Source organism: Sabethes cyaneus, chromosome 2, assembly GCF_943734655.1.
Source record: "Sabethes cyaneus chromosome 2, idSabCyanKW18_F2, whole genome shotgun sequence".
In the NCBI taxonomy this organism is placed as follows: domain Eukaryota; kingdom Metazoa; phylum Arthropoda; class Insecta; order Diptera; family Culicidae; genus Sabethes; species Sabethes cyaneus.
The window spans coordinates 33,700,495-33,727,289 of NC_071354.1; the positions used below are offsets into that span (position 1 = coordinate 33,700,495).

The window sequence follows — 26,795 nt, forward strand, 5'->3', positions numbered from 1 at the left end:
TTTCAAAAATGTGACATAACTATTAGCGAAAAATGGTTAGATGTAAAGCTGATGACTGGATGATGAGGCCCTGTCTTTGGTCTCAAGAATTGTTTCAATCTGTGTAGGAGGACAGCGACGACAGTCACACGCACACCCAGTAAGTGTCTCGTAAATAAAATATCTCCACACTGGTCACTTTTGCTTTACTTTTCCTATGTTGACAGCAATTTAAACAGCACTTCCTCTCCAGCGCAATTCAGTCGAATGCATATTTTATCAAACTTTTGTATTCGCTGGTACTTGTTGATAACGCCGGTTTGGCGAAAAATAGCAGCTGATTTCGAATCGGTTCCAGTAACAAAAAAAATTAAAAAGTGACTAAAAATGAAACTTCTATTAAACCTTAACCTTCTCAATCTGTCATTGTGATACTACCCAGTTGCAAAACCTCCCAAAGCCACCAGCCGAGCGAACGGCGGCGGCAACACGAGGCAAATAACTCAAGTGTCGCAAGCGTCGACAATAACTTCACGGTGAAAAATAAATCTCCTGGGAAATTCGTGTGCACCATCAAGTAGCGCGAGATATGGCGACGGCGGCGGCGCCAGTGGCCAAAACGAAGACGAAAAAAAAGTTGCTAAATAAAAAACTTAAGCTTCTTCTCCGTCCGCGTCACCATTCCGACCGTAATTTATATCCGCAAAGTCGCGAAAGCCTGCGGATGCCGAGCGAAATGCATTCCAGAAGCAGCAGCCTGCAGGTGGTCAAATGATCCGGGCAAGATTTTAGTTTGTTTTTCTTTCGCTCTTCTTGTTTTCGAGCTTTTTTGGCCGGCAGCAGCGGAACGGAAAACTTTACAACTTACTTTCAGGAAAGGAAACTCAACGCGGATTGGATCGAAAGGTAGCATATATTGTCCCGTGGGTAGACCAAATACAAAACAAACCCCTTTACGGGAAAAACAGCATCAGAGAGAGAGAGCATCAGGAGCTGAAAAATATGCAACCGGTATTCGTGTTAACCATCAAGTAGAGCAGGACCACCCATTGCTCTCGAGCTTTGGATCTATTTCCACTCGTGGGTGGGACGCCTCGGGTTCCCACGGGAATGCATCAAGCTCGGCGAACAGGACGGGGAAGAAAAACATTGAAAGAAATGTGAAAACTTCCTCTCCTGCTAGAAGGTGGTTTCGTGGAAAAACTTTTTCACCTATTCTTGGTGTCACCACGTCCAAGCGTCCAGGCATCGCACTGCACTGGCTGGCAGGTACGAGCAGAGCCAGGTGTTGCGCAAGGTTTGAGACTTGATGAAGAATAGCTGTTCCACTAGGGGCAGCAACAGCAGCAGCATCACAAGCAATCGAGTGCAGTTGAAAATTTCACAGCGTGTTCCACTTATTGACCTTGCCCGGATAGTTTGGCTTCTGGTTTCTGGTTGAATACCGCCCGCCGTCCGCACCCCCGGGCCCCGGGAGGTGTAAGGTTAATCTAGAGAGTAGACCAACTTTGTCCTCTCAATGGTGATAACTTTGGTAGAGGTCAACTAAAAGTGCAACGATGAGATGTTTTCTTTGCGAATGGCATTTGCACGTTATATTCGTTAAACTTTGTTGTAGATCACGGGAAGCAAAACTTCATAACAAAAAATGGGAGTAGATGAGAGAAAACTTAAAAATTATGACCATGGAGTAGAACGTTAATACCGAAAATAAATAACTGAAATTTTTTGATTAAATCAAAAACTTTGTCATATTTTATCAACAGCTGACGTCGAAAATAACAGTTCTTCTTGTAGTTACACTTTAGGCTCTATCTCCATTGATTTCCGTTCGACTTTCATATAACTAATCCTAAAAGAACCATAGTAAATTTATCTACAACGAAAAAGTATAATGGCAAAATTTGCAGAATTTTTCCGAATGTATTCCAGATCGGCAGTGGCATTGTGGGACAGAAAAAATACTAACGATAATGCAATACAAATCAAGCACAATTCCGTAGAAAAACAAATTAAAATAAAACAAACTACCAGAAAAACAGTAAAATATCAAAATCCGTAAACAGCAAAAACACACGGAATAATGGTATAAATTAGTCTTTACACCTGATCACCAGAGTTTTGGGCAGTAGCAATAAATTAAAAAGACAAAATCCCAAAGAAACGAAAATGTAAGACAAGGGAACTAACAGAACGAACAGAAAAAGATAAAACCGAAAATATGAGTTTGAAAGGAAGTCAAACAGCTGCGGTAGAATGATAACCAACTGCTATGAGAAACAAAAACAGACAAACGGACAAATAGATAAACAAACACACACACACACACAAACAGACAAGCAGGCAAACAGAAAAATAGAAAACACTAGAAAATGTAGAATAGATATACTGTAATGTTCCGATTTTGTCAGCTCCCGATTTTGTCTACTCCCGATTTTATCAGCTTTTTATCCCGATTTTGTCAGCCTATAAATTTTGTTCAACTTTTGTGCTTTTAAACATGATTTATAAAACTTTTCAGCCTGCTTGAAACTATTCTGATCCTCTGGGGAGAGTTTTTGAATAAAATGATGTCTTCTTGCGAGTAATTCGGGGTCAAAATTAGCGTATGTTTATAGTAACAGTTCCATAGTTCCTAAATAAGTAAAGATAGAGGTATACTATACTCAGCAATGTTGTGTATTTTTACTATTTGTACAACTTTGTAAAACAGGAAAAAGTCATACAACAACTACAAAAACAGCTAAAATAGAAAAACTACTTTTTACAATTTTTCATTTATGAGAAATAGGATTTTTCCATCTTTCCTGAAGAGATAGAAGATTACTGTCTTCAGCAAAATTTCTTGTAATAATATGCTGTAAAACTTTGCAGAACACATCAATGGGCTATATTGAAACTGAAGAAAAATAAATTTTTTATTGCACTTTTAGAGGGATTAATCAAAATTTGAATTCCGCTGGACGAAAGACCTGTCAATTTTAAGAAAATCTTCCAAAGGTTCCATAAACCTAAAACCAAGTTTTCCCGCTCAAAGCTAGTGCACATCAAACCAGGTTCTGGACCAGTGTGCTGTGTCCGGTTCATTGAGCTTTCGGTTGACCAATTGAGGGATAAAATTTAATTTTTAGTAATAGTCTTCGATATTGCAAGGTCTTAAGTCTTGAATTTTGAAAAATCGAATCGTCAGTTTCCCCATGTTGTTAGCCCAAAATTCAACATGGGACTGACAAAATCGGAACATTACTGTATAAAAATAATGAAACCTTATCGATAAAGAAAAGCGATGGAAAAAAAGTGAAGCAAAATGAGCAAATGTTAGAAGGAAATGTTAGAACAATAAAAATACTGGAAAGAATTTTGTAAATTGAAGCTGTAAATGAAAATCGAGGAGGGAAGAATGAAAGTTGAAATGAACAATAAAAAGCGATTTGATAAATTTGAATACAAACATAGACTTAAAAGGGGAAAAGGCACAAAAAGTAACAATTTAAGTACGCTTTTTTATTAACACCAACTTTAACAAAGGTGCGCGACGTTAGGCATAAGGGCATTAGACATAATGGACGTTAGGCATATGGGCATTAGGTATAATGGACGTTTGGCATAATTTACACAACATCGCTTTCCCATGAATGAAGCGCGTCATCGCTCCATCACAATACAATGAAAACCAGGGATGCCCATTTAACATAAATTCATTTGGCATAACGCTATTTGGGATACCTTCGTTTGCTATAAAAGCATGGATATAAACATGAGGCACTATTTAGCAGAAAAGCATTTTATAAAACGATCAACTGACATAAGGCCAGTACAAACATTTTATAAAGCGGTTTAAGTTAAAGTTTGATCTTAAGTTTAATGGAACAGGTTTTACATAGCTCTGTCACTTCGGAGAGGCTTTAGAACATTAGATTCGAATCCAGAAATACTAGGCCGTATGAATAAAACAGTTTGTTTTGCTTTTCCCGTGGAAATCTTATGGGAGAGTTTGCTCTAACTCTTTTATTCATACGGTCTACTGTCACTGACGTTCCCGCTTTTTTGTTCACCAGGTTGCGCCTTTGCCATCCGAGGGCAAAGTTATTAGTTTGAGCTGACCGAAAATTAGCAAGACCTAGTATGTTTACAGGGCTGTAATTTTGTTATAGGGTATGTTGCTGCTTCATCGTAATTGCCTATTTCCGTCCTATTCAACACAAATTATTAAAAATATCAGCGATTTTCATGATACATAATGCAAAATTAGTTATTCCCTAATATTTTAGTTTGTTGTCTATCATACGCGATCAATCAAAGTGAGCTGAGATCTATTTGAATGCTTTTTTTCATTAAAGAATTCCTAGCAGACAAATTTCCTACGTTTTTTCGTGCGACGAAGAAGAAAATGTCGACTAATCGTTTCAATTTCCGTCATTCATAAAATAGCTTCGTAAACATTATTGTGATTTTTAGTTCGGACTATGAAAAATTTTTATGGACGGATTTCAAAACGGTACGACGAATTTAGTCAGTTGCGTAATTTCAATAAAATAATCTTTCGCTTTAATAATCGCTTTTTAGTGAATTCAAAAGGCACGGATCGAAAGGTAAGTGTGTTTGAGTCAAATCAGCAGCAGAACTTTTTGGAGTATTCTTTAAACCCACCTAAGAAATGATAAAAATTAGAGTGGCTGTCATTACTACGACGGGAATTAGAAATAAACCCTATGTAACAGTTAAAATAGGTCGATTAGATTTTTTCCCTATCTCAAACCTAGCCTTCTCTAGAATCGAGAGAAAGGTGTGTTGCATTTTCGCAACGCTGGGAGGAATTGGTTAAAGCCTTATTGATTTTTTTTTTGTTTTTTTACTATTGTCTATTTAGATCTGTTCTGGAGCTTTTTTGATGCTTTTGGAGTCATTTTGAAACTTCTTTGGAACTTTTTGAGCCCTTTGTGGAGTCCTTCTGGATTTCTTTAGAAGTCTTTTAGGAACCGTTTTGGAGCCTTATTGTGCCTTTTTGGAGCTTTCATGAAACATTTTTGGAACCCTTTTAGTGCCTTTTTGGAACCTCTTAAGAGCCTCTGCGGAGACTTTTTGGTTCCTTGCAAGGCGCTTATGAGCCTATCGGGCATGGAACAGTTTTGGATCTTCTTAATTGTCTTTTAGAGCTATTTTTGTGTTTGTTTCGACATTTTTTACAGCTTTTTGAAATGCATTTATGGGAACCACTTTGGAACCATTATAGAGCCTTTTCGAAGCTGTTTTGAAGATTTTTAGTAATTTTTTAAAGGTTTTTAGAGTCACTTTGGAGCCGTATTGGGGCTTGGTTGTGCCTTTTTGTATTCTTTTTAGAGCCTTGTTGGAGTTTTTTAGTGCTTTTCGAAGTCTTTTTAGGGCTGTTTTGGAGCTTTTTGATGCCTTTTTGGAACTGTTTTGGAGCCTATTGCCTTTTCGAAAGAGTTTGAACTTTTGTTGAATTTCTTTTGATCCGTTTTTGGAACTTTTTGGAAGCAATTTTTGAATCCTTTTGGAATCTTTTGGGAGCCTTTTTGAAACCTTTTTCGAATCTTTTCGTGAGCCTTTTAGGTTTCTTTTTGGAGTCTTTCACGGAACTCTTTTCGAGCCGTTCTATTTTTTTTTTGCTTTTTCGGAGTCTTTTTAAACCCTTTCTGGAAGCTTTCTGGTATCTTTGCAGAGACTTCTTGGTATCTTGTTGGAGTTTTTCTGGTGTCGATTTTGGAACCGTTTTGGAGCTGTTTTAATGCCTTTTGGAGTTTTGGAGTATTAGAGATCTTTGAAATCTTTAGCGAAATTTTTTGAAAACCATTTTGGAGCTTTTGCGAACATTTTTGAACTCTTTTTTGATTTTTCGGAGCCGTTTTAGTTTTTTGTGCCTTTTCGGAGTCATTGGAGCCTTTTAGAAGCATTTTTGGAGCCATTTTCGGAGCGATTTCGCACCCTTTTCGAGCTTTTTTGGAAAGCTTAATAACATTTTAGAGCCTTTCTGGGATCTTTGTTCGTTTTTTGGAGCCATTTTGTAGCCTTTATGAACATTTTTGGAGTTTTTAAATCTTTTGGGAGCCTTTTTCGAACCTTTTTGGAATATTTTAACACCTCTTTGGATCTTTTCATACACTGATTTTTCGAGTTCTTTAGGCCATAGAGCCCATCCCAAGTAGCACACTATTTTTGTCGGAAGACTTGACCACTGCGACCATTATTTTGATCTATTGTGGAAAAGTAGTGCACACTTTAGGACCATACAGTTAAAGCAACCGGATTACGACTGAAATTAGTCATATTTCGGTTACCACAACAACTTTGCAACAACCGTGCTAGTAGGGATAGCCATGATTTCAATGTTTACTCCTGGCCAAAAATAAAATTTTTTTGCTCCCTAATTTTTGAAATCAATTTAAAAGTAGTGGCGGGGTGTGATCACAAAACTATAGAAATAATTTTCAATGACCGTAAAAAATATTTTATGACAACTAAACGTACAAACTAAATATACTTTTAAACTATATTATTCTAATTCTTCTTGTTTTGAAAACTGACTTTGTATTGTCGAAATCGAAGATATTACACACGTTGCCGTTGATGGACTAAAGACATGAGTTGAGTGTCAATGTTCTGGCCAAAGTGCGCCCCGCGGACAGGTAGGGCAACTAACATATTTTGGGCACCATCAGCAGGACATTTACAACAAAATCAAACAGAAGTGTCCAAATATGTACAGCTGCTGATGGGGTCCAAACCCGGTTGGCTGCCCTATTGTAAGTAATTGCGTATTATGAAGCTGGCGAAAAGGTACTTTGCTCGAAACCTGGAACCTAGTAATGCTAGGCATTCAATGATTCCCTGCATGAGGTTAAATACATCCTTTGTTGTTGCCATTATGCCAAATTGGATAATTGATTAAACCCTCTTGCCATGCAGTCTGTAACTGACAGTATTGCACGAAAAACTTTCAAATCGTCAGTGAACGATAGTACGGAAGATAACCAAAGTGTACCCAAGTTGTTTACTAAGATGTAGGAGAGCATTGGTCCGAGAACACTTCTTTGAGGTACACTTATGATACTTGATTGGCTTGCCGTCCTAAGACATATCCTGATGAACAAGATTTCTTCAATTCACTCGATTGTAGGCTGCACCGTTGGACACCGTGTTATTGTGTTCACGAAACACATTAAAATCAAACACTTCATAACAGCTATTAAAAACCCGGCACATACTAAGCACCGGTTCGTGTAACCCATAGTTAGTTCATAAGTACCGGTTCTAAATTAATCAGCTTGCAACGGCTTTCGTAACGGCGGAGTATTCCAGCATAGAATGAACCAGCGAGCAATGCAGATATTCTAAGCAATATTCTTGAAGCCTTTAGCAAAGCGGAACAAAAATCCTAGTTGCGTGGAAGCCCTGGATACAACGAAAGAAATGTGGTTCTTGAACGTTAGTTTCAAGTCAAGCAAGACTCCCAAGTCTTTAACAGTTGTTTCTCGCTTTCATTAGGGCTGTTTATTGTACAGTACATTTTTAAATTGTCAGCTTAAGATAAGCTCGGACATTTGAGGATCATTTTCACGTCATTCATGTACAGCAGAAACAAGAATGGTCCCAAATGACTGCCTTGGGGAACGCCGGAAGTTACTACGAAGGGTAACGATACGTGTTCACGGATTTTGACTGGCATAGCTCTGCCGATGAGATAGGAGCGAAGCCAAGTCAGCAGATTGTCGTTAATGCCCAATTTGTGGTATTTAGAGATGGCTATCTCATGGTTTATACGGTCGAAAGCTGCAGAAAGGTCCGTATATATGGCGTCAACTTGATTCCGTCCTTGCATTGCACGGATGATGAATGACGTAAAGGCGATTAAATTGGTTGTCTTGCATCAACTTTTCCAGAACGATTAGCTCAAATAGCTTAGAGACAGCACTCAAGACAGCAATACCACGGTAATTAGCAAAGGTTCTTTTGCACCCCTTTTCGTGCACAGGAAAAACAAAGGAATCCTTCCAGCACTCGGGGAAAACTCCCATCGTCAGTGATATACCGAAAACCTTGGCTAAGGATAAATGCAAGAGTATTTAGACAGCGTTTCAAGACTATGGAAGGAATGCCATCTGGGCCGCATCCAGTTGAGGATTTCAAATGTTTCCCAGCAGAGATCACCACATCGCACATAGTTACGTTGAACGGGAAACTGGAAACGGTTAAGCGAGTAACGTTGCTTGTGGTGGCCACAATATCATGAGCATTGGCGATCGCATCAGAAAAAACGCTACTGAATTGCAAGTCGGCAATATCTGCGACTGAATCCGCTACTTTAACGCCGTCAGTCATATTAGAAGGTAGTCCAGATTCTTTCCGTTGTTCGTTTACAAAGTTCCAAAACTTCTTGGGATTCGCTCTAAGACAGCTCTGCAAGATGCGAATTATGGGCAACAAACAAGCTGTTATTTAGGCGCTTCTAGTTGGTGTTAGTAAGTGCATAGTCAACTTTGGTACGGTGCGAGCGATATTTGCAGTGTTTCCTAAGGGCAGATCTTTTCAGTCATTTCAGGCGTTTAAGTTCCGAGTTAGACCATTCGGGCTTAGCGGGCTTGCGCTTGAATTTTTTGGGTGTAAACTGATCGATTGCGTAAAGTATGATGCCACAAACGGTCGAAGTAACGAATTTCAGTCTAAGTTAGTCAAAAATTGTTCATAGCCTCAAAATCTGCTCTGTAAAAGTCGTTATAGATGGTTTCAGCATGGTCTAAGAAGCGATACTCGGGTTTCAAACCCAGTGTCAACAATAGAGGTAGATGATGCCGGCAATGCTTGACGAGTGGTGTTGGGGCTTGCAGAATAGAACAACGTTGCCCTAATTCTTCGTTTACGAAACACAGATCAAGCAAACGGTTATTTACATTCAAAATGCCATTCAGCTGTCTCAGTCCGGCTGTGGAAAGAAATCAAGCAAGGACAGTGAAGTTGGATGAAACAAGGAATGAGCAAAGTTAGGAAAGCGGAAATTATTCGGGCCGCTGAGCCACGAAACTATGCTGAGGTTGAAATCACCCACAATAATAATGCTATCATTAGCTTCCATTTAAGAGACAACCCATTCGAGGGAGAGTGCATGTTTGTCGATTACGCTACTGTCATTGATGCGGTCAGGTGGAAAATACACGACACAGATAAAAACCGTTCCAGATTGAGTCGATATCGCTACCCACAGATGCTCGACCGTCGGGATTTCGGGAGGTTTCAATTGCCAGGATTTGATGCAGGAGCGCACGGCACGGCCAAAAGAACTCCGCCGTCAGACCTTTTGTTACCATTTAAGGCTGTCCGATCGTGCTGATAAACCGAGTACGTGTCGTCGAACAATTAATTGCTTCGATAGTGTGCTGTTCTTCAGCCAAGTTTCCGTAAAAGCGTAGATATCGTAGCATGTGTCACTGCAAGCTAGTTGGTACTCAACGAGAGAACTGTTGATACCACCAATATTCTGGTAGTATAGAAGAACTTGTGAGGTGGTGGCTGCCCTACTAGCTTAGTTATTATAAACTAGTTGTGGTAACCGATGAATGACTAATTTCAGTCATAAATAAGTAGCAGCAACCAAAAGTGAGTGTGCTACTCGGGTGATAGAACAGCTGACGTCGAGCTAGAAGTGGAGACGATATCAGGTCGAGTAACGTCGCGAGAAGTTGGATTCTTGCCGAGGGGGGTAGCTTGGTATGCCCTGATCCCAGTACTAGACTGAGAGCCGGCACGACTATGATGGCAGGAACGATTTAACTGTGAATGGGTGAAACCGGCATTGGGCGAGACTGAGCTAGGCGGATCAAGGGCTACCATATTGATTTGTTTCGTGAGTCCCGGACTCAATGCTCCCAATCCGACCCTGCCATTTGGCAGATTAGTAGAAGGTTCGCTGGAAAACAGATGTTGATCAGGCAAATGAATGTTACTAACGTACGCATACTTCCCTGAGAACGACGTTGCTATGTTGTATTTTCCACGAATCGTATCCCATTGAGAAAAATAGGTTTATATAAGCGTTTTGTACAGGGTACACTTTGTACGGGGATTTAGTGGGTTCGATCGCATTTGCATGTGAAACCCATAGTAAGCACGACTTCCGACTGATACAACGTCTCCGGCAGATGGACAAATTCGTCAACTACTTCAAACTAATCGCCAACGACTAGTATTCCGCTGCTCAAGCGGCGTCCGTCGGTCGGCCAAGGTACCGCCAACCACAATATACTTTATATTAAACGTCTTTACTTAAATCCAATCTTTTCTGCTTCACGCTTTAGTAGAGGAAGTCTTCTAGACTTCTCGAGGAAGTCGTTCTCGTCCATGATTTTTTATCGCTTTTTTTTCGGTCGATGGTATCATATGCAGCTTTGAAGTCAACGTCGTTGATTGTTCTTCTTCGAAACCGACTTCATAAATTACCACAAATCTGTTCCCAATCGGTAATAGTCGGCGAAAAATGATTACGGGACCACAGTTTTTCCGGTTCCATTTTAATAAGCTGCACAATAATTACTTTATAAGAAAAGCTACACGACAGTCGGATAGGAATTTTGGAAAAGGAAATGAAAACATGGAAGAAGGATTGAGTTTTAGAAAGAAGCAAAAAAATTTATCTTAAAATTTCAAAGCATTGTATAAAATTATAATGGCAAATTGGCAAATAAAAATCGGAACGGTTGTACTGTAAACTTCTACTTAGGCAGCACTCGCAGCACAATAGCTTTCAAGTTGTTTTTTTTTAATTTCGTTTGTGAAAACACATACATCCTCTTAAAAATTATGATCAATCCGTCGAAAAATAAAACTTTCTTTCAGCGTTTTCGCAATACTAAGTGGAAATGACTATTCAGTCGTGACAATTGTTATCAATTTGTGGTTTGATTCGATTTAAATACGTCTATGCAGAACGTGGCATTAAATGTCATTGAAATTTCAACATATCCACCGCCGTTTCTAATAATGCTACAAAACGATTCACATCAGCAACTGTCCTACTAATTGGACCATAAAGTTGAAATAACCGCATTTCGAGTCAACGGGAAAAAAATCACCGCTGCGCGCAGTCATCACATTTCTCATTGTTCCGATCCAAAATTAACCGCATAATTAAATATGCATTTCATTCAAACAGTCATATGGCAAAAAAAGTTTTCCCGCTATGCAAATCCAACAAACTCCATCACAAACACTCACTCAGCACGCTTCAGCATAAAGCGACAGAGCGCCTAGCTCACTACTGTGAGGGACTAAACAAAGCGCCAGCCGTCCAGCAGCAAGTGGGTCGAATTTTCCACCGTGCATTGCACTGCACTGCACTCTGCTGGCTGGCTGGCTGGCTCACATAAATATAACGTGCGAAAAGCACCACTTCATTTCTATTGACACACAAATTTTGCTGTTTGAGTTTCATTACAGCAAATGGGGGGAACCGGTCCGTCGCCGTCGCCCAGCGGGGCGAAGCTGCCAACCGTGATTTGTACCGCAAATTAGGACTGCCCAGGGCCAGTGAAGTTGCATCCCTCCACATGTGCACATGTGGGTTTTTGGATAACTGGTAACTTGCAAACCACAAGCACAGAACGAGGCGAGAAACAATGAACGAGGACACACGACGACGCTGGCATGCAAAAGACGAACACCACAGTCACAGTGAGTGAGTGTGCTACAGTAGTGTCGTGAAACCACGGAAGCTCGAAAGCTCAAAAGTGTAACTTTTCATTTGTAATCACAAACGTGTCAGCAGGGAACCGAAAATGCGGACGGATACGGAACTGCAATCACGTCGTCACATGGGGAGGTACAATGGGGTAGAACGACGGCGAGGACGACGACGACGACGGGGTGTGCAGGTGATGATCATTATCAGCACAAAAAGTTGCAACTTTTGTGCGGTCAACGTGAATGATAAAGTTGAGTGTGACGTCGTTGACGTCGAGACATATGAAAAGAACAGCCCTCCCAACTTGCCCGACTGTGGGTGAGAAAAGCTACGAAAAAGATGTGGACATTTTAATTCTACAACCACATTCGGGAACGTGGTCGGGCAGCTGATGTTAAAGGTTATGGGCCCGAAAGGTTATGGGTCCTTAGCAGTGTTCACTGAATTGTTTAGACACGAAAAAGTGAATATCTAAAGATGGAATCAGCGATAAGGGTCGCGACGGCGGCGGGTTTTGAATCGTTGTGTCATAAACATTTGCCATTTCTGACACCTGTTACGACAGGAAGAGAAATTCAGATCGCATCACAGGAAAAATTTGCTAAACTTCGTTAGTTTAGCACAGTCGCCTTTGTTAGTAGGTTGGAAGTAGATTTTTCCATGTGAAATTACGTTAATGAGCTGACGTCATTCCATGCTCCCCTCCGAACGTCCATTAACCTCGCTTGGTATCGCAGCGAACCATTTTATATGCAAATGCGTGACGAAAAAGCAGGTCACCGCCGCAGCTGTGGGGAACTCCTTGTGGTAGTCCTGCTTCCAGTAGCGGGCGTGAAGCGCAATAGAACGCTCCAATGTCTTCTTCGCACCGTCGCACAGTGCGTTGACCCATAGACAAAAATCGTTTTTCATTTTTTTTAAATCGGGTATACTAAGTATTTAGAATTGTTTATAGATGCCTTCTGTTATATAAACAAGTATTAGTTTGCTTGGGAAAGCGCCACAACTACTATTACAAGCGTTCAAACTGTCAAGTTGGAGAGTGGATTTTACTTACAAATTTTGCTTTCATTTTTGAAGGTCATTCATCACGCTCGTAAAAGTTTCATAGTTTGTGTAATCAAAATCTTTAAAATGGAGAAAAACAATCAAGTTTAGTAGAATAAATTTTGGTTATAGAAGGAATTCATTTTGACCTCACTCCTAAAAAATCGCCCCATAGAAACGACATAGATATTGTCCTTCAAAAAAACAGAACTCTAACTTTGATTACTGATTTAAAAAATGTTCCACCGACTTCCAAGCTAAAATATACACAGAATAATTGTTCAAAGTGTCCTCTACAAGATCGAACAGGTTTTAGCTGCAACTACCTGCAACTCTGCAAGATATTTCAATATTTGTAGATCAACGTCAAGCACTGATAAACCGTCAGATTTTCAGATTGATTCTACTATACTATGTTATCCCTGTTAGAAGAAACCACTGTTTATGAAGCTTTGTGCTATTACTGTTCAAAATTAAACTCAAAGCGATTTTATTTCATATAGCGGGTAAATTTTTCTTTTAAAAAATTAATAAACTTAATACCGGCTGCCGTTTTTCCCGTTTCTCGGGTTGATAATAATGACGAATAATCAATGATAACGGTTTTCTTGCTGGAAATTCGTTTCGTAGATTTAATTAAAAGGTTTTCAAAAATTGTCCAACAAAAACAGAACGTAGAGCTGCAGACTTTGTCTAAAATTATGCCACGGAAAATTATTATTTACTTTTCCGTTACGGCTGAGAATGGTAAAAAAGGCTTAAGTATTACTTAAACACTAGCTCTGTTCACAGATATACATTTGTTAGTGCAAAAGTATATTTTGCTTAGAATTGTTTAAACGTCTTCCATAAACATTCCCAAGCTTTCATGCACTGAAGGAAAACTTTTCAATTACCGAAATTGCAGCCAAGGTTGATCTTCGAGTGCTGTTTGATCTAACACTAGATGGCGTTGCTGAATTTGCCAAAGTATTTCTAGTACAAATGTTGCTTTCACAAACAACTTTGGTAGTTATATAGCCGACGGCAACCCATATAATGATGAAAAACTTTTGCAATGCTTGCGTAAAAATTTGGCGTTTGGGACATTTTTGCTATTATGTAAATATTTTGAGACATTTAAGCAAATACTAGCTTCGATTATCACAAACTACTTTTATTAGCTTCATAAAATGTCTAAAACTAGCAGTTTTGATTTTTGTCCCGCAGTCCCATACGTTCAACGCACTGTGCGTCGTCAACCGACACATCCCGTCGTCGTAAGGATTTCGAAGGTGTCAGCATTAACTTGACTATCTCAAGTGCGAATGGAGAGTCTATCGTCGCCCTCCAGGTTGCAGAGTGGTACTTCCAGCTGAATGGCGCTCCACTTTATTGCCTCGAGCTAGTCGGTCGGTCGGTCGTCGGTCGCCTGTGGACATATCCTTTCCGGGTTGGCCGGATGTGAAGCCAGATATACACGTTCACCTTTCGTGTGACATTTCACGGTTTAGCTGCGTGCGAACGAATGGATAGAGTGAGTGAATGTAGTTGAAGTTGACACTAATTTACGCCGGTTGCGCTGGAATGTCTAGTGTCTGACTTTGTTGTGAATAATTAGAAATAATACTGTTACTAGAAAAGTTAGCAAGCAAAATTCAAATTTCTATGCGTCAAGGTTTCTCACCAAAAAATCTATATTTTTGGCTCTTCACATTGAATTTACACTCCACAGTTTGTTAAAGTTTACTCACAAAATTATTCGGTTCTACGTTCGCCACAGCTGGCTCGGCCAGCGAAGAAACCCGTTCCAACATGCTACCGAATTGCAGTGCAGTAACTTTATACCGAGTTACAAACACAGAGAGAGAGAGAAAAAAAACTAGAACGGAAGCAAAACTCAACCTCCGGCTGTTCCGTCCTTGCCGCCGCCCTCTCCTTGACCTGGCCAAGAACTGGCTCGGAAAACTTTTTATCAAATTAAAATGACAATGTATATCCTCGTCGTCCGTGTGCGCTTTTTGGTTGAATTTCCTACGAGGCGATTATGTGCCCGGCCATGCTGCCACAGTAGGAAAGTATCCAGCCGACAAAGTTCATGAATGATTGTCGTTATAGCTTCCGCGCCACGTCCTCCCGCTCTGGTCGACGCCGTCGCCGTCGTCGTCGTCGTCGGTCACTTTGCCGCTGTGCTGCGACCTGCTTCGAATAGCTAACGATACCCAATAGAAATGAAACTTGTAGGTACGTGTGTGCCATTCTTCCGGCTTCCAAAATTCCTTCAAAAGTACCCAGCAAACTAACCTAATGCGATTCCAGCGCGGTACCGCCAGCATTGGTGCACTGTGCACAATGCTTAAACCGTACAAAAAAAAACAGGGTGGTCACCCGTCTGGAAGGATTTCCCATTATCAAGTCGTAAAATCTTAAAGTAGCAAACCATAACAATTCAGCGAAATGATCCATATGATTAAGAATTTAAAATAAACAAACAATTTACCCCGGCCGCCTCCCCCAGGCAGTTCCGCAGTCGATCTTCACGGTAGAGCCACTGCACATGGCACACGGTAAAGTAAGTAAGTGTGCGATAATAGCCTTCTCTCGAACGGTTTCATCCACTTTGGCCTCGCCACACTACACAGTTCCCGGGCCCAGCGTGCGTGCATAAATTCCCTTGTTCCTATGGGCAACCGTGCCGTGCCGTTCCGTACCGTGCCGTGCCGTAGGCGCTCGAAGGATATCGTTGCTTTGCTGCTTGTGCAACGGCATTCCGGCTCGTACCAGACCAGCAGAACTACAGCACCAGTCTGATACACTTTGCCAAAATTGAGAGGCCATATCTTAGCACTCGTTTCGCTTAGTCAGTCTGTCAGTCGGGCTTGGGCCCGGCTCTGCTGGGCTGGGTGTCTGCTTGCTGTTTTTTTCCTCCTCTCTGCACCAAAGGATCGGATTCTGTACCGTTTTGAAAAGTTTCTCTGCTACCGGTGTGATGCTACACCGTTTCCATTGCTTCCATTCACTCCGGTCCGATACTGTATAGTCTGACGTCATTGACAGCGGAAAAACGAGTCCTGCTATGGGTGGTGGTGGTGGCGGCGTCGGCGGCGACGACGGAAGCCTGGGCGGTTCACTTTATTCCCTTCCACGTAGACCGTAGGATGTCTGTTGCATTCAGCTAGCTTTCAGCTGCGCTGCTATTCACTGTGTGCTGAAAACTTATGCGATCCTGTGTCAACATTTATGTCGTGGATGATTTTTAGTTGCATCTCGCAAACGATATTTTGCAGCCAGGATAAGTGAAACGAAAAAGTTGTTGAGAATTCTACTTGGTTTTAAGTGATTTCTGCTAGTTGCAAGAGTGGCATTATGTGTGTTACAATAATGGGACAACATTTTAACTGTACTTTCAGCTGCATGGGCGCGCCTTTAAATGCGGTTGCTTCTCTCGGCTGTTATGAGATTGAAGTTTAAGTTGCATAGTGTGTAGTAATAGTTATTACAGGTCTGCATCAAAAAAACTGCTTTGGACTTTTCAACTGATTCTTATAGATTTTTGTACGCTGAATTCAGAAAAAATAATTAAAATTATTAAAATCACGTCACGTTTTCTTGCAATACTTGTTGAATAATCGTGAAAGTTGGTTTTAGACATAAAGTAGCAGAAATATCCCAGTTGTAATTTACATTAAAAAATAATTTTTACATCAGAAATGTATTTATTAATGTAAACCTTTCCATGTTTTGGGAGTAATGCACATATGTTGGAGAAACAATGGGGAATATTATTTTAAAGCAGATTTGGAGCGCTCAAATACGCGCATAGGCGCTCAATCGACTGTATTGCCTTATAGAAGCAAATTCGATAAGTCATGTATGGAATATTTGTAGAGCTGAATGCAATCTATCTTTCTGAATTTAGTACTCCACTATTTTTTTTTGTATTTACGCAGTAATAGTGTTGCAACTTTATTATTAGCGCAGATAAAAGTTTTTTTATACAACAAAGTTTTAATGCGGTTTCTATTAAAAATGAAAAAAAACTTATGCACGACTCTATTCAGAAAAATGTTAGATTACAGTCATCCCAGTATTATGGGCCAGCCTTTACTTAGTTTTATACGTAGCAAACTAATATTTAACCATCGTGTATGAGTTCAACAGGCAGAAGTAACATTCCGTTGTATGCTTGACAGCAATACACTTAGTTCCAATGCGTAAATTTTCTTAGTTTTCCGATAGCTGGCAGTTGGTTCCAATCGACTGTCGATTTGTTGTTATTTTTGCAGCAGTTATAAAAAGTCGGTCGTGAATTATAAGCTGAATAGCGGCGTAAATTTGTGTGTCTGAATGCTAAATGGATAAAAATCGACGGAATATGTATGTATTCATTGATTTACGGTGAAACCACCTAAAAAATCGTTACCGCTTTAATGTACGGAGTTGAATAATGGCCCATAATACTGACCGCAAAATTCACTTTTCCCAGTGTTATGGGTCAAACATATAGATCAACAGGGTTCGCTGCTTTTGACTAAAATTGTAATGTGTCTTCAGTAAAACGAAAAAACGTGCTAGGATAATCAAACAATATACAGAATTCGAAGCACTATGATACTAAATGTATTGCATCACGCTCTTGATCAAGCAAGACAAACCGAGAAATTTCGGGAAGTTCCAAGGGATCACAGCCTACCGTACAGTACAGTTCTGCGTTATTTTCGGAAAACACGCAAAACTAATAAGCCAGGACTAAATACTTTTCCTCTTCCTGGACTTATTTACTTTACTTAGTTGGCGTCCTAAGATCTCCAATGCACTCGGTTGTAGGCCAATGCTCCTCAATTCCTCGGACACCGTATACTCTCCGCCAGATCTCACTCCACCTTGTCTAACCATCTTGCCCGCTGCGCCCCTGATCGTCTGGTTCCCACCGGATTTGAGGCAAACCTCGTCTTTGCAGGGTAGTTGTCCAGCATTCTTGCGACATGTCTTGCCTATCGTATCCGTTCAGCCAAAGTGAAAAAAAATGTTTTATTGACCCATAATACTGGGAAGATTATTTTTTTATTTTATTTATTGTTGTTCACAGTCTTCAATTATGTACAGACTGGTATAACTATGTACTATCAACTTAAATTAACAATTGCCTTTCTAAACCTACTTTTACTGATATTGAAGTCAAATACATGAGATACTTCGTTAAAAAACCTACAACAAGCGTGCAACGGGTTATTCTGACCATACAATGTTCGGTGCGTTGGAGTCCAAAAACCCATAATTATGACTAGGTTTAAAAGTGGCCTATAATACTGGGAATGGAATATGTTTACATTTTGTTGTTTTGCAAAAAAGTGTGCGATTTTGGAACAAGATTACCCACAGAACATCAAACTATGATATATTTTTAATCAATTAAGTTATAAATAAACTGTAAATTATTTAAATCTGTGTTTCTACCAATAATTTTATAGCATCATCATGCTTAACTGGCCCATTATACTGGGATGACTGTACATTCAGCTCTACAAATGCTTTAAACATGTCTTTTACAGATTTTACTTCTGTGAGGTACTGCAGTTGAATGTGCGTAAGCAAGAGTACATGAGTACAGTAACCCTGTGTTAAAGAGAAAAAAAGAGGCTGGGGATTTAAACCTCCCTTAAGGCAATTTTATAATCGGCACAGTCAAAATCAAATTTTTTACTCTTGACTTTCTAAAATATTACCAATCTATAGCATAACATGTTAATGTTAGATAAATGCAGCAAGCGTGGACACTAGAGTGTCCGAAAATATCACTATGCCATAAAACCCGGGGGCTCAACCCTCAAATGATAGCCTAGGGGCCAAACGCATCCGTTAGCGCCAATTTGACAGTAAACCCACGGGAAAACTGTCATAAAACCGCTGACGGAGCCCTTCTAAGTCAAAAACTAGATTCATGTTCAAGTTCAAAACCTAGTCTAAAATTCCAAGTTCAAATCCAAGTTCAAGTTTAAGTCTAAGCCTGCGCCTAATCCCAAAAAACCGAAGCACAAGCCCACATCCAAGTCCAAATCTCAGATAACCCTAAGCTCAGGTCTAGCCCTAGTCGTCCGCTCCCCCTTTAGTTCCACCGTTTGAGTCCACAAGTTTGATGAATAACCGTCCAGGCATTCTGGAGTTATGGCCTCTCTCCCTGTTATGAATCCCCACCCCCTTTTGTAAACCCCCCCCCCCAGTGCTGATTTCTTTATATCAAGGAACATGTGTGCCAAAAGTTTGATGAATAACCGTCCTGGCATTTCAGAGTTATGGCCTCTTCCCCCCTCCCCCGCCGCGAGAAACCTTACGCGGGATGTACTATTGCACGGAAAGTGTTTTCGTAGAAAGTACCATTTCCAGGCGTGATGGCGCCCGCAAAGCGATCGCCAGAGATGCTGGAGCGGATCATCGAGAGCCTCTTTCCGTGCTACGAGCCAAGGCCCTGGCCTCAGGCCGCTGAGTCGTCCTACGGCCGACGTTCCAGTATCTCAGACCATAGCGTAAGATGGTCGGCCTCCGTGCCGAACATCCAAAGTAACGTGGCGACGGCGGTTTAGAGGTCGGTGAGGAAGTAACGGTTACGAACGAGGAACTCATTGAGACCGCTAAATCCCTAAAGGTGAGCAAAGCACCGGGGCCAGACGGAATGCCGAATATGGCCATTAAAGCGGCTATTCTGGAGGCTCCCGAATTATTCGGGGCAGTAATGAGTAGATGCCTGAAAGCTGGCCACTTCCCGGACAGATGGAAGCGATAGAACCTGGTCCTATTGCCGAAGCCGGGAAAACCTCCGGGTTTCCCCTCGTCATATAGGCCGATCTGTCTGCTAGATACTGCCGGCAAGGTACTGGAAAGGGTTATCCTTAATAGACTCGTTCAGTACACTGAGGGTACAAACGGTTTATTAAGGAACCAATTCGGCTTTCGAAAAGACAAATCTACGGTGGATGCCACCTTGTCTGTCACTAAGACAGCCGAGGTGGCGATCCAGCGCAAGAGGACAGCTGTTCGCTATTGCGCAGTTGTCACACTCCACGTGAGAAATGCGTTTAGTAGCGCTAGCTGGGACTCCATAGCCAACTCGTTTCGGAACGTCCAAGTGCCGGTGTCGCTGTACAGGATCCTGGAAAATTATTTCCAGAATCGTGGGCTATGCTTCAACACTGAGGAGGGTCAGAAGTGCGTTCCAATCACCGCAGGGGTTCCGCAAGGTTCCATACTGAGCCCGGTGTTGTGGAACGTCATTTATGACGATGTGTTGAACCTAAAGTTCCCGGTAGGGGTGGTGATTGTCGGCTCTGCGGATGACATCACCTTGGAAGTCTACAGTGAATCTATCAGAGTGGTCGAGTTGACGGCTGCCCACTCTATAAGCATTGTTGAAGATTGGATGCGATCCAGGAAACTGGAGCTAGTGCATCATAAAACGGAGGTTATCATGGTGAACAACCGCAAGTCGGTGCAGCAAGCCAATATCAGCGTCGGGGACTGCACTATTTCGTCAACGCGGTCCTTAAAACTCCTGGGAGTCATGGTCGACGACAAGCTCAAGTTCGGGAGCCACGTGGAAGAAGACTTCCACAGCTATTTCGGCATTGTCTCGTATGATATCTAATAGCTCTGCGGTATATGGCAGCACGCGAAGGCTATTAGCCAACGTGGTCCAATCCATACTCAGGTATGGCGGGCCGGTGTGGTCATCGGCGTTAGGTACCAAAAGCTATCTAGCCAAGCTGGAAAGCACGTATCGTCTCATGTGCTATCAAGAGTGGCGAGTGCGTATCGCACAGTTTCACATGACGCAGTCTGCGTCTTAGCGGGTATGATGCCTATTGGTATCATCATCAGCGAGGACGTAGAGTTCTTCAACCAACGTCGAATTAGAGGCATACGGAGTACCACAAGATCGGCCTCGATGATCACATGGCAGCGGGCATGGTCTGATTTCACAAAAGGCCGGTGAACACATCGACTTATCCCGGAGCTATCCGGCGAAGTCAACTTCCACCTGACACAGATTCTGTCAGGGCATGGTTGTTTTAGACAGTATCTGCACAATTTTGGGCATGCGGAGTCCCCCGTGTGTCCCGAATACGTGGACGTTGAGGAAACTGTTTCGCGGGCGTGAGAAACAACATGATGGCAGTGAGCGGACAGGACACTACTCCGGATAACTTAGTCCAAAGCATGTGTTCTAGCTCGGATGTCTGGGGAGCGGTCAATGCGGCTGCTACTTAGATCGTACTTGAGCTGCAAAACCGCTGGAAAGCCGATCAACGGCGAATAAACAGCCTAACTACCATAGTCCACTAGTTATCTAAGAAGGTGCGTTAAACACAATAGCCCCTCCCTGAAGTAATATCGATAAGGTGGTTCCAGGGGGGATTGAGGCTGGAGACTCGAGTAGGGTTTTAGTGGGTCTGGATCCTCACGCCCCAGTAGGGGTGTGGGGATACCAAACCCCATTCCCTGAGTTGTCTTCTAAGGTGTCTGATAGCAGATTTCCCTTCTCGTTAAAAAAAAGAAGGGTGACCCAACTGAAGGAAAGTAATAGAGGTCAGTGCTTAACAGAAGAGGGGACAAGGAACGTGAATAATGAATGTATGTTCTGACATAACTCCGAAATGTCAGAACCGTTCTTCATCAAACTTGGCACGCATGTTCCTTGACATAAAAGAATCAGCATAGGGGGGATTCACAAAAGGGGGAGACGTGATCCCTAACCAGAAGGGGATGCAAATAAGTAAAAGGTGTCGCGTTTCTCTTGGGAGCTATAGCAGTTGTACAATAAACAAACTAACAAGTAGCTGAACGACAAGACAGGATTTCCGAAAAGGGGTCATTGACAAAGCGGCAGTTCAAAATTGTAGGGTATTGTCGTTATCGTTGGACCACTGTTATGGTCGGGCCATCAGGATTTTACAGTTGTCGTAACTCATGATATCAATGATACAACCATTGTAAAACTTCTTATTGTGATAGCTAACTTTTCACAATATTGTGAGTTTTAATCGTGTATTCAAAACACCCGTACTGAATTCAGTGACTAAATCTTACAAAAAAAGTAAAGAAAAACAACAAAAGCGCAAAGAACTTTTCTTCAAGAAAGGATTCATGAAATGCAATTATCGAGATAAATTTAAAAAATGTATGAAGTGTGTTGTGCTGCACACGAAGACTATAGAAAAATCCCGTTCAGTAAGGTGTTTGGAAAGGCTAAGGTGAAATACTAGAAAAGCGCTATTTGTAAAGGTCGGGTCACTTGAGTAGTCACGGTTGGGCCACCATAATTTTAAGCGCAGAAGCGCAATAACCGCTAGAGAATGCCAGTCACGTAAAATGTGATGAAATAAAGTAAAATTAATACGATAAAAACCTAGATTTTTGTTGTTTTTTTTCATAGTAGTTGTACACTTCGGAAAAGGCGATTGTACCAATATTGATTTTACAAGATCGCCAAAATTTCGCAAAAATGCAATTAAAAATAAGGTATTTGTACATATATGAGACGTTGTTCACGGAATTCATTCTTTTCATGTCTCTATATAGAATTTCAATACGTATGGCTTAGATTTTCTGCGGTGGCCCAACCTGTACAACATGGCCCGATTATGACATTTTTTGTCATTTTTTTGTTTTTTGTATGCCTGACCCACCTTCTGTCAATGTCTGGGCACAAATCTGGTTTTAGTTTTCAAAAGGTCGCATAATCAACCTTTTTGCATGCATTATGCGACCTTTTGAAAACTAATGCCAGAAATCTCGTTTAGTTGACAAACAACAACTTAAAGCATGCTTATAGAAAACCGAGTAATACGCTTCGTTCCGTGTATCTGTTACATCCAGCATTTTGATAACGTGCATAAATAATCTATTTTAGTTGAATCTCAGTATGTATAAACACATACATTTTCTATTTTCGTCTACCAAATCCTCTTTTATGCTTTATTTATAAAGCCAGATTTTCATTTCACCGAGGTTTTCAACTCACAGAACTCCATTAATAGCAGGCTCGTGCATCACTCTCCATAATACGTATTCGAAAAACCAAACTCCACCAGTCCCAAATCGGCACATAAGGCAAAGATCGAAATCGGATTTAATGTGCGCCCTCAGCGGGCCGGGCTGCTGGTTGTGATTTCGTCTGAGAGCGATCGATTTTCATCACCCCCAGAGCCAGCACCAGCGCGCTTTGCCTGTCGCGCAATTTCGCGACCAATTTGCGTCTCTGCAACAGTTGCGATCCATTCGGGGTGGTGATGTTTGCCCCATGTAGGTACGCCCCCTCACATTCGGGAAAACGAAACCAGAAAAAAAGCTAACCGTGATGGATTTTGTGGAGCTCACTCGGTCGGTCGCTTGCCTTCCTTGTTCGTTTTCCTTATCGTTGAATTCGCGTACCGACAACCGCGCGTGCTGGTAGTATCTATCATCAATCTCCATGGTACCCGCGAACGTTGCGTGTTTGATATTTTTCTTCGTTTCCCTTTTTTTCGCTTCTCTACGCTCTCCCCAACCAGCGAGCGACCCCATTGGGGATTGGGATCGACGGAAATAAAGTTATTCCCAGGATGATTCACCACAGTCAGTACCCACAGTACGTACCATCATCATCAGCCCCGGCGGGGAAAAGTAAACGTTCGTGTGGTACCTCGCGTCAAAGTTCGCTAAACATGCAGAGATAGATAGCTCCGGTTCGGTGGCGAAGGATCCAGCCCGGCGCGGCGTTGTGCGGGAAGATTGGAAACGAACGAAAAGGATTACCGCATCTCACAGTTCACAGATCAGCAAGTTTTTTTTCGTACTGAAAATGCGCCTCGATTGGCATGAATATTGGACGAATGGTTTGCGATGTTAGGCTGCACCTTCCCACCCTTCTTCCGTACGTACGTGTAGGTATGTAGTAACATGCAAGACATAGTAAGTTTTGGGTGGAGCTGGTGGGCGGCATTCCCGGTACGAGGGGTGTTCAACGCGGAAGAGAAAAAAATCGACAGAAAAGCGCAGGTTTATCGTAAACATTCGTCACTGCCGCGGGGAATATGAGGCTGAAGTCGAGATGACGATGAGGGTAGAATTTGTTGGGGATTACACCGAGTTAGGATGCTCTTTGGGGTGGAAAATTCGCTTGATTCCTGGTAATGGTGAAGATTCTACGTCCACTTGAAGTCGTTGTAGAATATTTGTTTGACTGCACACACGCTGATGACGGTGAAAGTTTTCACTGCAATAGCTTCCATCCGTCGGAGTTGAATTTCTAAAACTGCTTTCCGCTTTTAATGAATTGGATAAAATCGATCATCATATGAATAAGTGAAATCCGTGATAGGATTAATTAAGTTCGCTGCTTGCCGGCCCCAAAGGCGTGACACGGCCAAAACCGCTCTCGCCAGTATGATGTATTGGTATTTCTATCAGGCTGGCTGGCTGGCTCTAAGGCCGGATTTCGGTTTAGCGAAATTATTCTGCTGGTCGGTTAGGCATCGGCGAGTTTTGCACTTAAAAGTTCGCTCCCTTCACTAGCCATGTGCAGGAATGTTTCGCTTCAAACCTAACTGAACCAAACCGACTAGGAGGATCCTTTCGCTACGCCAGCCGCACCGTAGGCAGTCCGAGTTTGTGAAACCAATTTTATGAATTATGCATATCGACGGCGGCTTGTGGTGGTAGTGAGCGGCAACATGGCGCTGCGCATGGGATGATGTTCGTCCGCAGTAGCCCTATAGGGCCCTGCGGGGCGATGACTTCTTTCATCGAATTTCCGTACGGCGAGAGTCTGTTCACGTTTTCCGAAAGCCGATTCCAAATCTCATCCGCAGCGGTTCGAGACACTGTTGTCATAATTGCAAACAGTGTATGTTTTGAAATGCCGACACATTTTTCATGAGGGACTGAAACTTCGTACAGTGTTTTTCTTCCCGTTTTACACTTCGCACGCTGTCCTGGCCTGTTCTGTCCCGTTTCGGGCGGGCTCGTATGGGAATATATTTTTGGTTGTATTCTGTATTTTATTCGATCGGAATTCCAAATTAAAATATGCATGAAAATTTGAGTCCAGGGACAAGTTTTTCATTCCGATGCCATTCCTGTGCCTGTGCTACTAGGCTCGGCCAGCCACTGCCTGGCTGGTTCACTGGAACGTGGCCTCGGTGCCTGAAATCATCGACATACAGACTCGGTTCCAGCTCATCTCGTTATCGTCGTCCTAGTCGGTGAAGCGTGTACCTTGTGCGCCTGCTGTATGTGACTCGGTCCATTAAGTGTGCTCAGCTCAGACAGGGTTAGTGTCAGAGCCAGTCGAAGCTAATATATTTTAATAGGGCCACTAAGGCTTCCCACCCAACCATTGCAGCCTCCGCTCCTATAGCTGGATCCGAGCTAGTGGTGGCGGAGCACAGCTGGACCGATGAATTCTCCTGTAACGCGAACTGATCCGAAAGTTAGGCTGATTTGATTTTCAGATTAGCTTCGGAAGGGGGTTAATGGCTGCCAGCCGGCATTCGGTGCGAAGTACGGAGCGGGGTAATCTCTAGTGTCCTTTAACTTTGGCCGAAAACGAGTCATTATTTTTATTGCGTCTATATGGCGTTTGGAATGTGAAAGGCAGTCAGGATTTGAACTTAGTTTGAATCGTTTCTGCGGCGTATTGGAATTAATGTTGCTCAGGTACAAGTTCAGGGGTTTAATTAATTTACAATTTATTTTGGATGGTCGGACTGTGGACTGTGTCGTTAATATTATACCGGATATTTTTAGCTTTTACTAACAAAACGGCGAGAATGCAAACGTTGACAATTGTACTCACGAGCTTCTTTCCATATTCAATTTAGCCAAAGGGAAGTCAATCTACGTCAATTAATGGTCAGCGCGTTTATACTGAATGATACCAAGCGGAATCGTGTAATGATGTTTGACAACCAATTGCAGTGTATAAAATGAAATAAACGGTAATAATTTTGCTAAATAAACCCTAACGACAGTCACAAATCCTTGGAATAATCTCTTCCAGAACATAAAATTTGGAACGAAGGTAACTAGAAAACAAACAACAATGAAGAACTTTATATTCTTATTTTTTTTTTTTCAACGACGTATAGCAGTCGGCTTTTACTTTTCTGTTGGGGAAGAATAAATGCTTAATGCGAGAAATGAAGATTCAGGCAAACTGAAAATTCTTGATATTAGGCCAAAAATATAGACTTAGCGAAGGTGAGAGTCGAACTCACAGCTCCCAATCTCTGGTTGAGCGTGTTGTTTAACCTATTACACCACTAAGCCGTCTATACTCTGTGGTCTTATATCAAGGTTTTGTTATGACGCTTGCCTGATTCTATCATTCATTCGCACATTTATCCAGCGCGAATATATTTTTGTTGACTGTATGTGTTGCGACCGCACAGATTGATAGACATTGATATATTCTTAGTCACCGTAACGTTGTTAATAACATGTGTCGTTGATTCTTCTTGGTGAAAAAAAGACTCTTTTCCTTTTCTGCGTAACGTTTCAGGCTAGTACGCTTCGCCTTTCATCAGATGCATTTTTCTTTAATTATTTTCTTCCCAATATTACTGACACTGAGATCCACTCGCATGTTGATGAATGATCATCGAATCTTTTTTTGGAACGAGAAGAATCAACGACACTTGTTTTTATCAATGAAGAACGCCCAAATGAAAATCAAAAGGCCAAATGTTGTATATAGCAAAACAGACAATGAGAAATTGAATTTTAATCCAATCCAGATTTCACAGATTTCAAAGGAACTTGTTCGGGAGCTGTAGCCGGTCGTTTGAGCTCTGATAGACATGAGATGACTGCCGATCGCTTTTCTTTATCCAATGCTGATATCTTTTGATATACGGCCTGACATATTTATATTGCTGATGTTAAAACGTCCTTTTTTGGGATTCGATTCCGGTTCCGAGGGGTCCCTACGGGCCCGGATGGCACGTACCATGACTCGTAACTGCAGCGAACTGACTGATTGAAAATTTGTTTAAAAAATATCAACAGACATATTTCAAAAGTTTGACAAAAGCAATAGCCAAGGAACACCTAAATAACTTCGGGT

General features: G+C 41.7%; 1 protein-coding gene across 1 annotated transcript in view; it reads right to left on the reverse strand.

Moving 5' to 3' along the window:
- The window catches only part of LOC128735253 (protein O-mannosyl-transferase Tmtc3-like), a 450,482-nt gene that overhangs the window by 413,957 nt on the left and 9,730 nt on the right, over positions 1 to 26,795 (reverse strand). The gene's annotated exons all lie outside the window — the stretch shown is intronic.